Source organism: Anabrus simplex, chromosome 7 (genome assembly GCF_040414725.1).
Source record: "Anabrus simplex isolate iqAnaSimp1 chromosome 7, ASM4041472v1, whole genome shotgun sequence".
Lineage (NCBI taxonomy): Eukaryota > Metazoa > Arthropoda > Insecta > Orthoptera > Tettigoniidae > Anabrus > Anabrus simplex.
Window position 1 is genome coordinate 10639485 of NC_090271.1, and position 14125 is coordinate 10653609.

General features: G+C 40.0%; 1 protein-coding gene across 8 annotated transcripts in view; it reads left to right on the top strand.

Annotated features, from left to right (window-relative positions):
* The window catches only part of LOC136877210 (zinc finger protein 345), a 240452-nt gene that overhangs the window by 17428 nt on the left and 208899 nt on the right, over positions 1–14125 (top strand). Inside the window, exon 1 of one of the 8 annotated variants that reach the window (XM_067151053.2) lies at positions 6948–7037. The exons of 5 other annotated variants lie outside the window; for them this stretch is intronic. The gene's annotated coding sequence lies outside the window, so the exon portion shown is untranslated. Of the gene's footprint in view, positions 1–6947; positions 7038–7067; positions 7173–14125 lie in introns of those variants that run through there. 2 more of the 8 variants (XM_067151052.2, XM_067151055.2) reach the window with 2 other exon arrangements.

Consider the following 14125-nt stretch of genomic DNA (forward strand, 5'->3'; position numbering starts at 1 on the left):
TTACAAGCATTCTCTTTGGTTACAAGGTGTGCAGCGAGTGCTCGGCCGTTGCCTACGTTATAATACAAGGCCTGGAAATAGAGGCCGTAAAACGCTATGGAAGTGGTTACACTGCAGTTCAATGCCGGGCCACTAGGATCGCTTTCTTGCCCCCTGTCTACCAGGCTCGCGCCATTAAACGTGTTCATTACCTGAGTTGGTTGTGAATGTATCATGTATTTGTCTGATGTTAAGCATTCGCAGTTCCAGTCATGGTTTATTCACGAGAAATTAAAGGTAGTGGAATTTCGTTTCACAAGTTTCCAGTGAATGTTCAATGTTCGAAACATTATACAGAGGAAGTATTACGCATGAGATACGACTTCAAGCTGATCGAAGTAGGCCTCTGTTCCTAAGTTTTGATACGAGTTACGTCATAAGAATCGGGAGATCCCAAAATTTGTCACTGGACTTTTTTTAAACTATGCTACCGTGACCGGCAATCATTCAATCAATCAGTACTGATCTGCATTCAGGGCAGTCGCCCAGGTGGCAGATTCCCTATTTGTTGTTTTCCTAGCCTTTTCCTAAATGATTTCAAAGAAATTGGAAATTTATTGAACATCCCTCTTGGTAAGTTATTCCAATCCCTAACTCCCCTTCCTATAAATGAATATTTGCCCCAGTTTGTCCTCTTGAATTCCAACTTCATCTTCATATTGTGATCTTTCCTACTTTTATAAACGCCATTCAAACCTATTCGTCTACTAATGTCATTCCACGCCATCTCTCCGCTGACAGCCCGGAACATACCACTTAGTCGAGCAGCTCTTCTTCTTTCTCTCAATTCTTCCCAACCCAAACATTGCAACATTTTTGTAACGCTACTCTTTTGTCGGAAATCGCCCAGAACAAATCGAGCTGCTTTTCTTTGGATATTTTTCCAGTTCTTGAATCAGGTAATCCTGGTGAGGGTCCCATACACTGGAACCATACTCTAGTCGGGGTCTTACCAGAGACTTATATGCCCTCTCCTTTACATCCTTACTACAACCCCTAAACACCCTCATAACCATGTGCAGAGATCTGTACCCTTTATTTACAATCCCATTTATGTGATTACCCCAATGAAGATCTTTCCTTATATTAACACCTAGATACTTACAATGATCCCCAAAAGGAACTTTCACCCCATCAACGCAGTAATTAAAACTGAGAGGACTTTTCCTACTTGTAAAACTCACAACCTGACTTTTAACCCCGTTTATCAACATACCATTGCCTGCTGTCCATCTCACAACATTTTCGAGGTCACGTTGCAGTTGCTCACAATCTTGTAACTTATTTATCACTCTATAGAGAATAACATCATCCGCAAAAAGCCTTACCTCCGATTCCACTCCTTTACTCATATCATTTATATATATAAGAAAACATAAAGGTCCGATAATACTGCCTTGAGGAATTCCCCTCTTAATTATTACAGGGTCAGATAAAGCTTCACCTACTCTAATTCTCTGAGATCTATTTTCTAGAAATATACCAACCCATTCAGTTACTCTTTTGTCTAGTCCAATTGCACTCATTTTTGCCAGTAGTCTCCCATGATCCACCCTATCAAATGCTTTAGACAGGTCAATCGCGATACAGTCCATTTGACCTCCTGAATCCAAGATATCTGCTATATCTTGTTGGAATCCTACAAGTTGAGCTTCAGTGGAATAACCTTTCCTAAAACCGAATTGCCTTCTATCGAACCAGTTATTAATTTCACAAACATGTCTAATATAATCAGAAAGAATGCCTTCCCAAAGCTTACATACAACGCATGTCAAACTTACTGGCCTGTAATTTTCAGCTTTATGTCTATCACCCTTTCCTTTATACACAGGGGCAACTATAGCAACTCTCCATTCATCTGGTATAGCTCCTCCGACCAAACAATAATCGAATAAGTACTTCAGATATGGTACTATATCCCAACCCATTGTCTTTAGTATATCCCCAGAAATCTGATCAACTCCAGTCGCTTTTCTAGTTTTTAACTTTTGTATCTTATTGTAAATGTCATTGTTATCATATGTAAATTTTATTACTTCTTTGGCCTTAGTCTCCTCCTCTATCTCGACATTATCCTTGTAACCAACAATCTTTACATACTGCTGACTGAATACTTCTGCCTTTTGAAGATCCTCACATACACACTCCCGTGGTTCATTAATTATTCCTGGAATGTCCTTCTTGGAACCTGTTTCTGCCTTAAAATACCTATACATACCCTTCCATTTTTCACTAAAATTCGTATGACTGCCAATTATGCTTGCCATCATATTATCCTTAGCTGCCTTCTTTGCTTGATTCAATTTTCTAGTAAGTTCCTTCAATTTCTTCTTACTTCCACAGCCATTTCTAACTCTATTTCTTTCCAGTCTGCACCTCCTTCTTAGTCTCTTTACTTCTCTATTATAATAAGGTGGGTCTTTACGATTCCTTACCACCCTTAATGGTACAAACCTATTTTCGCATTCCTCAACAATTTCTTTAAACCCATCCCAGAGTCTGTTTACATTTATATTTACCGTTTTCCACCGATCATAGCTACTTTTTAGAAACTGCCTCATGCCTGCTTTATCAGCCATGTGGTACTGCCTAACAGTCCTACTTTTAAGACCTTCCTTTCTATCACATTTATTTTTAACTACCACAAAAACAGCTTCATGATCACTAATACCATCTATTACTTCAGTTTCCCTATAGAGCTCATCTGGTTTTATCAGCACGACATCCAGGATATTTTTCCCTCTGGTTGGTTCCATCACTTTCTGAATCAGCTGTCCTTCCCATATTAACTTATTTGCCATTTGTTGGTCATGCTTTCTGTCGTTCGCATTTCCTTCCCAATTGACATCTGGCAAATTCAGATCTCCCGCTACAATCACATTTCATTCCATGTCGTTTCCCACATAGCTGACTATCCTATCAAATAATTCTGAATCCGCGTCGGTGCTACCCTTTCCTGATCTGTACACTCCAAATATATCAAGTTGCCTATTATCTTTAGAAATGAGCCTTACACCTAGAATTTCATGTGTCTCATCTTTAACTTTTTCGTAGCTTACAAATTCTTCTTTCACCAGAATGAACAATCCGCCTCCCACCCTTCCTATCCTATCTCTACGATACACACTCCAGTGCCGTGGGAAAATTTCTGCATCCATTATATCATTTCTCAGCCATGATTCAACACCTCTTACAATATCTGGTGAATATATATATATTAAATTACTTAATTCTATTCCTTTCCTTACAATACTTCTACAGTTCAACACTAACAATTTTATGTCATCCCTACTTGATTTCCAGTTCCCTGTTCCCTTATCACCGCTCCCTAGGCCATCCCGTTTCCCTGAATGTACCTCCCTATTACCCTTCCAAACAAATTTCCTAACTTATACGTACCACTGCGGTTTAAATGAAGGCCATCTGAGCGCAGATCCCTATCTCCTACCCACCCATTTGGATCTAGAAATTTCACTCCCAGTTTCCCACATACCCACCCCATAGTCTCATTTAAATCCCCAATCACCCTCCAGTCAGTATCCCTTCTACACAGTATTCCACTAATAACAATCTCCGCTTTCTTAAACTTCACCCGTGCTGCATTTACCAGATCCCACACATCTCCAACTATGTTGGTACTTATATCAGCTTGCCTTACGTTGTTGGTACCAACGTGAAACACTACCACCTTCTCCTTCCCCTCCTCCTTCTCTTCTACTTTCCTCAACATCTGCCTCAACCTAATTCCTGGATAACACTCTACCCTGGTACCCTTTCCTCCACACACTTTCCCCACGTGTCTAACGATGGAATCTCCCATGACCAGAGCCTCAACCCTACCCACCTCGTTTGATCCCCTCCCCTCCTGATCAGCCCTATCTTTCCTGATAACTGCAGAAGCTATTTCCTCCTCCCTTTTCTCCTTCCCATGACCCTGTTCCACCTGTCTTTTCCTATCATCTACTCTACATTTTCCTTTCCTACCTTTTCCCTTCCTCCTACTCCCACACATCTCAGCAACAGTTCCCTGTCCCTCATCTTCCCTCTGTTGTTCTACCTGTAGTGACTCGTACCGATTTTGCACAGACACCTGTCCTGAATTCTGATCCTGAATAGAGCTCTTAGCCTGCAATCTCCTTCCCCTTAGAACATTAGACCACCTGTCTTCTACAACTCCTCCCTTTCCTTCCCCTCCCTCTTGTACACCTACTGTAACCTGTACGTTGTTTGAGGGAGTCCTATCTTCCCTCCTGTCTTCTGTGAGAATCCTAATTATCTCCCTCAAACTTTCCAACTCCTCCCTCATACCCCTCAATGACTCGCCACACCCACAGAAACTACACTCGCGCTCCTTAGCCATTCTTTACGGGGGGAAAATGAAATTAAAAATAAAATAACTTATTTGCAAAAAAAATGAACGGAGGGTAATTAATTAAGGTAATTAATATACGACTACACTACAATACTACTTAGTCGTGCTCTATTTTTTTTATCCTACAACCCCTGACAGGATAAAAACTGCTGTTAATTACTGAATATCGAAAGTAATAGCCTACACAAGAACTACACAATTCCAAACTGCAATTAAGCCTATTCTAATTACAACAACAGTATTTTAGTACGAGTTTCTACGGATACCTCTACTACACCAGTACTACACAAATATTTTACAATAATAAAATAATCACACTAAATTCTAATAGGATATTACTCGTATACTACTGTACAGTACACTACAGTAATGTTAAACTACTTTCAGACGTATCCTAATTACGGAACCGTACCGTATGTCACTAAACTAAGCACAACAGAAATGAAATTCGCAAGAACTACTGTACTCAAAGATTACCAACGAAGCTAAATGCTTAGACAAATTATTATTAGTATTACGGTCTAATAGATACACACGAAAAATAACACACGAATATAGCAGGCAAGATACGGCACTATCTAAATGTACTGTATCTATACTACAATGTATCTACACTACACTACCCTGCGTTTGGTTAAATTCTTAAGTATCGAAAAGATTGCCGTACACGAAGAAAAGCACGAATATGACTGGCAAGATACTATCTAATATATTATACCTTATCTTCACTACAGTTCTACTGAAATGTGGTTATGTGATTATTACAGCTGGTGGATTACTATTATTTTCCCTACTCCACGGGACGGAAAATAAAAGTGTCCTTAATTAGGCCTACTGAAAAATACGAGGTTGTCTACAGTAATTTCTCAAATATTTCTATAAAAACTACTACTACTACTACTACTCCAGGGACTTGAACTGCAATTACTGGGATATATGAACTTTATTATTATTAGCTAACCGCTCATAAATATTGAAAGATCGAGGGAGCGAAATATAAATTACGGATACTTTAACTACCTACTTAGAAGTACCAATGAATGGAATACAAGATCAGCTGATTTTTATCATCATTTATCATCATTTGAGAGGCATCTTCAAACTCAGAAATCTTAAATTAGGAAACCAACGAGGAAAATAACTTACCCAACAAATTTCACGAAAATGAATGTAGCAAGAGCTAAAAATATTGTATTTTCCCCTGAAACAATCTCTGGTTTGAAAAGTATGGAGGTGGTTTTGTCCGGAGAGCATACAATACAGTTTAAAATAAGCCATTTGTTTTATGGAGCATTTTATTAAATTGTTCAATGCGCATAACGTCTGCAACACCTCACATGGTACATATTCAGGAACGAGAACAAACGAGCATCTTTTAACCGGGCGAGTTGGTCATACTGTTAGGGGCGCGCGGCTGTGAGCTTGCATCCGGGAGATAGTGGGTTCGAATCCCACTGTCGGCAGCCCTGAAGATGGTTTTCCGTGGTTTCCCATTTTGACACCAGACAAATGCTGGGGCTGTACCTTAATTAAGGCCACGGCCGCTTCCTTCCAACTCCTAGGCCTTTCCTATCCTATCGTCGTCATAATACCTATCTGTGTCGGTGCGATGTAAAGTCACTAGCAAAAGAAAAAGCATCTTTTAGTACTGAAGATGCACTCCTCAGTTGGTTAATTGATGATTTCCTCTCATATATTAAGAAACTTAGAATGCATTCAGAGAAAGTAAAAACGAATCATGAGTGAAATGTATCAGGCATAGATCTTGTCTACCCAGTCCACTGTGGCCTGCGTAAAATACCTCATAAGTATACATTTGCATTATGCATTGACGAGGAACCTAGCGAGCTATGACATCGAGCTCTTCTTCAGCTACCTAAGACGCCAAGCGGAATACAATGACATTATGGTTCGTGTGGCAAAAGAAAAAACAGACTGTAAAGGCTGTTTAGAATTTATCTGTTCTCCAGCTACTCAAAGTCCAACATTGTGTCTTATTCGTTTTCAAGATCGAGGAGCCCTCACATACCGAAAATCATCGTCTGTGGCACTTCTGCAGTGAACGACGGAATTTGTCACTTCCGCTACGCAGTACTTATCCCGAAGAGAGTTACTAAAAGGTGTACATTTATTTTTTCGAAAGACATGTTCAACAGTGAAATTAAGTGTGGAAAGTGTAAAGGCAACAAACCACCTCTTTTTATACTATGAAAATTTCTGAGAACTCTGTTAGACAACATTGCTTTGAGCCACTCAAGTAGAAGAGAGAAAGTTTTGAAACTTGATAAGAAGGAAAGTTTTGAAACTTCAATGACATATCCAAGCCAATGCAGCACCGCTCTATAAATAAAGTACTGTCAATATTCGCAAAAACATTCAGTTCTTTTTATTTGGGATATACTTTACTTATTGACATATACGGCCATGCGAATACAAGGGGGGCAAGACCGCGATCCTAGCGGCTGAATGGTGAACTAGGAAGCAACCCGTTTCCACGAGTGCATTTCAAGGCCTAGTATGATAGCGTAGGCAACGGCTCGGCTTATAGACGCTACTACTCGAATACACTACTATTTCAAAATTGCCTAATATATCGATTACGTGCATGCATAGAGATTGCGTAGCGGTAAGTTGTTGTGGTGGTGGTGGTGGTGAGAGTTACTCCTCCAACATAGAGCTCACTGGTTTTCTCGTTGGCAAATAAGAACTCCAGCTTGAAATGTATTAATTTATTTTAAACGTTATTCTTTTCTATTTTCTGGTAAGTAAATTGCGTATGGAACATTTAGCACTTTATTCTCCCTCATTGCGTATTCGGACGCATAAACTCCAATATTTTCCGTGCTCCCTTACCGTGTATCCACATTACTCGAATTTGCCATTTCTCTATGGTAAAAGGAGAATGTTTCAAACGTAGATTTTCGTATTAATAATGTGATAGCTTTGGCAATGCTTATTCAGACGTTTTATTCTTTCTATTGTCACTCTCTAGAGGTTCTTTATTTAGCTTTAAAACCAGTGGCTATTGTTTTAATGCTTATAAAGGGCCTGAATTTTAATATAAAATGAAAAGAAAAAAACCCATGTAGATTTAACTCACGATTGGAGGCCTATTCACTAACCTATAATTAGTATATTGAATTAATACTCGCTTAACTGGCATCCACACTTTCCAAAATACCAGTAGCATGTCTTCTTTGTAGCAGAAGAAAAGATAAATTCATAATATCACGCACAGTTCCTTATTACATACTTAGCTACAAAATTGTAATAGAAACCTTAAACGGAATTACTACTTTCCAAAACATTTCACATGTTACTTAAGAGGAAAGTAATGTAAACCAAAGTTTAAGTTACACAATAACTCCTCCACATTTTTTATTTAAAAATATCATCCAGGAGGGACAAGGAAAATCTGCATAAACTAAAATGTTTGATAAGGATGAACTAGGGTTACGGTGAAGAATATGAGATAAGCTAATGCTGAAAGGGGGCTAATCTAGTCTACTTTTCAAAACAATCTTGGCATACTCTTTGGACAGCTGAGTTTTGTCAATGTTGGCATGACATTATTACTTTCCAATCTTTCATTCTTGGGCTAAATTGACATTGTAATTGTTTTGGTGTTGCTCCATTCATAGCTAAGTTCAACTTCTGTTTTCGGAAGGTTTATTGCCAAGTAGGTACGGTACCCTTTAGATTGTCTCTTTCAATTCTCTATTTGACATTCTTTCTTCTTCTTGGCTGGTCATTCACAGGTTTCTTATATAAGGATTTTATGAAATATCTTTGGGACAAATGATAGCCATTTGTTCTAGTTTAATCAAGAATAGCAAAGAAGATTATCGTGAAGCTATTCTCAGGTGTGTGCTGTGATTTTCTCGTATAGGGACTACACTCCCCCTGGTGGTTTGTCCAGTACTATTATGGTTGAACATGAGTGATGGGTAGAATACATCCACAATATCCCCTGCTTGTTGCAAGAGGTGATACACCTCAAGCTGTCAGCTTAAGAACATGGGTTTACAACTACAGGGCTCTCAGCGAATTCTGGCATTGCTTCTACGTTGGGATTCCTCACTTTCAACTTTCCTATCCAATGTAACTTTGTCAAGTCTTGTTCTTTTCTGACCCAGATAGTATTAGGTTTTTGAGGCCTAGGGAGTCTTTCATTTTCATGGCCTTCATGGCTCTTCCTTTTTTTTTCAACAGAGAATGGTACTTGGTTGGTCTTCTCTTCAATCCTCTACCCTCTACAGGGCATTGCAGTGTTCATGTTTTTACTGTCCTGATTTTTTTCTTCAAGGCCCCACACAGCTGACAGCGCAGTAGGCCTAACGTCACATATCGCCCTGTTGAGGGCATTTCTCAGCTCTCAGAGGAGAACGTGCATTAAATTACATTACACATGGATACAAATGCCTGAAAGCAGGTTATTCTTATTCCTGCAACAGAGGATAAAGAACCGATATTAATTAGAAGCATCAAAAATAACATTTTTAAAAGACATAGTAGAATGCAGAAGTTCCGTATGGAATTTTTAGTACCAGTGTGCAGTCTGTGAGAAACAAATGTATGCTTCTACAGAATAGCTGTTAAGTTTTTAAGAATTATTTCCAGTAAATTGGAAAATGGCCAAGAAGAGCCAGCCTATACATTAAATCTGAATCCACCACCCTAGAGTACACTTAATTCAGTTCAGAGGTGATGGTGATTATTGTTTTAAGAGGAAGTACAACTGAGCAACCATTTTCTATTAACACTAATCAGAGGGAAAACAAGGGAAGAGGTCCGACACTTAAAATGAATCTACTGGCCAAAGAAAGACAAACACCACAAAGGGCATGGAAATTAGGCCTCGCAAAGCTAATAGCTTCGGGGTCGGAAAAGAACAAGAGTTGACCACGGGAGGTCAGATAGGATAGATGAAAGCGAGGAGTCTGGCACAAGTAAGTGGAAGCAATGCCAGGACATCCAGTTCAGAGGACTCTGGGTTCGAATACCTATCAGATCGAGGATTTTAACCTTGTCTGGTTAGTTGCTCTAGCTTGGGGGCAGTGTGTTTGTGTTAGTCTCTTTACACATTTTCATTAACATACAACACACCACTTTAGAAACCATCACAGAAACACGCAATAGTGAATACGTTCCTCTGGCATCTGACCCTACAAAGTGCCGATCCCAGGTAAAAGGCCAGTATGAAGATGAAGAAGAAGAAGAAGATGTAATGTCTAACATACTCTCCTTTAATCATCTTCTTCTACCACCTTTCCCACACATGGTGTCGCAGGTGCGAACTGTGACGCACACGTTGATTTGGCCCTGCTTTACGATCGGATGCCCTTTCTGACACTAACACTTTGTGGAGGGACGTAATCACTATTGCGTGTTTCTGTGGTGTTGGTAGTGTGGTGTGTTGTCAGAATGTGAAGAAGAGAGTGTTGGGACAAACAAACACCCAGTCCCTGAGCCAGAAGAATCAATCAGACACTATTAAAATCCCCAACCCAGCTGGGGATTGAACCCGGGACCCTCTGCACCAAAGAGCACAATGTTGACCATTCAGCAAGGGAGTTGGACAACTTACTCTCCTTTGACGATTGTTAACTACTGTGTAAGCTCACTTATTCACTGAAGAATATTTGGCAAAATTATTATCACTCTATCACATACAGTGCTGCAACAGATCCATTAACAGATGCAATTCAAGAAGCTGAAGAGCCCACAACATGGCAGTGCATGAAGGTGTTCAATATTCCACATAGCACCAGTGCGCTCTGTGAGCCTAGATAAGTAATATTAAAGTCTTTGTCCGCCACTATAAGGGTAAGATCATACGGTATTTCCATATCCTACTCGGCTTTGTAGTGGCTACCGTGACCGTGGCTGTTCTCCGATTTCATCGGTACACCCTCCTGTATTAGAAATTATAGAGACCAAGTAGACAAATTTCTAGCTGACCTGGGTTGGGTTTGTTGGCTTTCTGTCTGTCAACAGTCATCACCTTTGTTTTTCTTCTATTAATTTCCAGGCCAACATCAGCTTGAGGGCCTGTGGTTCCTGTGCAGCATGTCGTCAGTATATCTACGGTTATCTTCCTACTCCTGATAGAAATAGCTCCTTCCCAGTCCTTGAGCACTTGTCAGTGTAGATATTGAAGAGGATGGATGAGAGAATGCAGGCCTCCCTGTCTTGAGCTACCTTCTGCTTTGAACTTTCAGGACATTGCTTTGTTGACCGGAACAATCGCAGTGTTGCCCTGATAAAGATTTCTTACCAGTATCACCAGATGCTGTGGGACCCCACTTTCTAGAAGAATGATCCAGAGCTTTGTCCATTTCACCAAATTGAATGCCTTACTGTAATCAACGAAGTACAGAAAGGTCTCAAACATTGAACTCTCTGGCCTCATCCACAATCTGCCCGACATCCAGAATTTACTCCTGGGTGCCTTTTCCCTTGGAGAAGCCACATTACTCTTCAGCTATTTCAGAAAGTAAATAGTTTTTCAACCTATTGCGAAGAATATGGAGAAGAATCTTGCTCGCATGAGGGATGTGAGCTACTGTTCTCTAGTTGGAACATTCAGTCAGTGAACCTTTCTTGTAAATGGGAATGAAGATTGAGTGACACCATTCATCCGGCCCTCTCCCAGTCCTCCAAATGCTCAAGGAGAGATCAGGTATTTTGTCTTGGCTTTCAATACCTTGGCAGTTATCCCATTCATCCCAGGTGACTTCCTGGTTCTCAGCTGGCTGATGGCCTTTTCAATCTTGGACTGCAGGATGGCAGGTTTGAGATCGTAAAGGCCATCCAGAGGTCGGCATGGCCTTGGTTATCCTTGAACAAATTCATGCAGTACTCGCCATACTTTGCAATTCCCTCAGAGTCTGTGATCTTCACATCACACTTATCAACAATGACCTGGGTTGTCAGATACTTGATAGTATGGGATGGCAGTCATGCTCAGATCAAATATTTTGTCCTGATAGCAGGTTTGTATGATCTTCAGGTTGATGTGATGCAGTTAATCTTCACAGTCCAAATCATTGTGTTTGCTTTTAATGCGACACTTTTCTTCTACTAATTGTAGAGTGGCATCTGTCGTCCAATGTTTCTTTTTTTTAAACTTGAGTTGTTCCACTCCCCCTAACTGCTTCTCCAATTCGGTCCTTGAAATTTTTCCAATACACATTGACATCATGATCACTCCTCCCCAAATTAGCCTTATCCTTGAGGTTTTGCTGAAAAAGTCTGTGTTTCTGACTTAAAGTATTTCCTGCCTTTTCCTCTTCAGGAACCTTTTCCTCCACCTTTTCAGGTGTTGGTGTATGTATATGATGAAAATATATAAGACAGCATAGGGGACCAACCTAGAAGTCCCATGTAAAGTAGGAACAAACAGAGTTGCTTCACAACACTAAAATTTTAAAAAATATTCAGTCTTTGTCCAGCTTCAAGTCTCCTTCTGGATCTACAACAGTGTATTAGAACAGCTCAGGACAGAAATATAGCCGGCCCCGTGGTGTAGGGGTAGCGCACCTGCCTCCTACCCGGAGGCCCCGGGTTTGATTCCCGGCCAGGCCGGGGATTTTTACCTCGACCTGAGGGCTGGTTCGAGGTCCACTCAGTCTACGTGATTAGAATTGAGGAGCTATCTGACGGTGAGATAGCGGCCCCGGTCTAGAAAGCCAAGAATAACGGCCGAGAGGATTTGTCGTGCTGACCACACGACACCTCACAATCTGCAGGCCTTCGGGCTGAGCAGCAGTCGCTTGGTAGGCCAAGGCCCTTCAAGGGCTGTAGTGCCATGTGGTTTGGTTTGGGTAGGACAGAAATATATGTGCCATAATAATCACCAATGTATGTTAAGGAGACCGCTCAAGAAAAAGATCCGTGAGGTTTACGTTTTCGATGGCCACGACTGAGCTTCTGTCGTAGGTTCTTCTTGGTCATTCCTGAAATAATACTTGTGAGGCATAGTATGATGACCACACTACCCCAATTTCAGGCTCCTCATTGTGATCTATCTTATCTGACTTCTCTTGGTTAACACCTCCCCTGTCCAGTGAGCCGCATGTGGCACTGAGATGTCTTAGTGAACCACATGTGGCTCACAGGACACTTACAATTCCTATGGCTATTTCCATAGAACTCGCTATGATACACAGGTTTTGGCGAGGACTTGCTTGGACGGTAATGAACTAAAAGGATAAAGTGGGACATACTGAAAAATGTTTTTATGTCTTAAGTAAATTACAAATTTAAAAATTTGAAAAATTCAGTTTTTTTTGGTAGCAAGACAGGCAATATACATTTTTGCATGATACATTCAGTGTCAGTTCTTTTTACTTTTTTTAGCGGCATTTTCCTGACTTTCATCATTTTTTCTGAGGTTGTCATAGCACTCGGAGCAATGTTTTCTCACAATTTTACAGTCTTCTTTCCGCTCGACCGGTGCAGATGGTCTTGGAGCCTATGTACCTGCCGCAGGTTGATTGCACAGAGTTACAGGAATTCTCATATTATTTCTTGCTGTGCCTGCAGCACAGTCAATTTTGATTTCCTCCTTGCAGTTGGATGTCATTGTTGATATAACAATGTGGCATTTGTTACCAATACATATATCGCCACATCAAGTGCTACTTTTTTATACCACGTTAGGGACGTCCTCTTCGGATCATAGCTTGAAAGCTGATCAGACACATCTATGCCTTTCTTACAGCCATTGTAGTCTAGCACAGCCTTTGGTTTAGGTTTTGGCTGATAACCGGCAGACATTTGCAAGTTGAAATCATAACATCATCTTACTTGTCTTTACATTTCAAGACAGTTATATTTTCTTTCTGATGTGCTGTAACCCTTTATTTGGGAGCCATCTGCTTTACTTTTATAGCCCATGAGAGGTCTGGTCTATTCATACGCAGAGACACAAATCTGTCTTTTGCTGTAGTAGATACTTAGCTAATTCAACACTATTGCCTGGCTTATCCAGATTGTCAATTACAGGGTCACATCGTATATAGATACTATAGTTCCATACATATCCATCTTGTGTGCACAGTTTAAAGATCTTGAAAGTAATAATAATAATAACTTAAATGTTTCCACCTTTTCAATACAATATATTCACAAGATTACAAAATTATACGGTACTAGTTTCGACCCATCTAGGGGTCATCATCAGCCGTATTGGAGCAAAGATCATTTGTGGCGAAATCCTAAGACAATATTATTTTAAAGAATAACAAGTGAAATGAGATGTTATGGTAATAGTTAATAATACAAGGAATATACATAATAAGAGGTTTTTAACAAAGAATAAAGTATAAATGGGGTGTTGTAAAAATTATAATCATGGAAATCAGTAAGTTCTTGTATTGAAATGAAATATGGCTTAGGAAGAGGGCTTAAGGTGGGGCTGAAGGGTGCGGGAGAAAGTGTAATTGTCTTGGAAAAGTACCTTTGATTAAATTTAGGATTGGGTTTAGGTTGGCTGCATTATTGTTTCTGAGGAAAGTGATAAATAGATCGAAGAGTATGTTGGGTTTCTCTGAGATTTCATTGAGATTGTGACTGGCATTAAAGTATTGGTCTAGGTGTATGTAGTAATTTTCCATTATGTTCAGTAAAGGGCCCTTGTTATTCTTTAAAATAATATTGTCTTAGGATTTCGCCACAAATGATCTTTGCTCCAATACGGCTGATGATGAC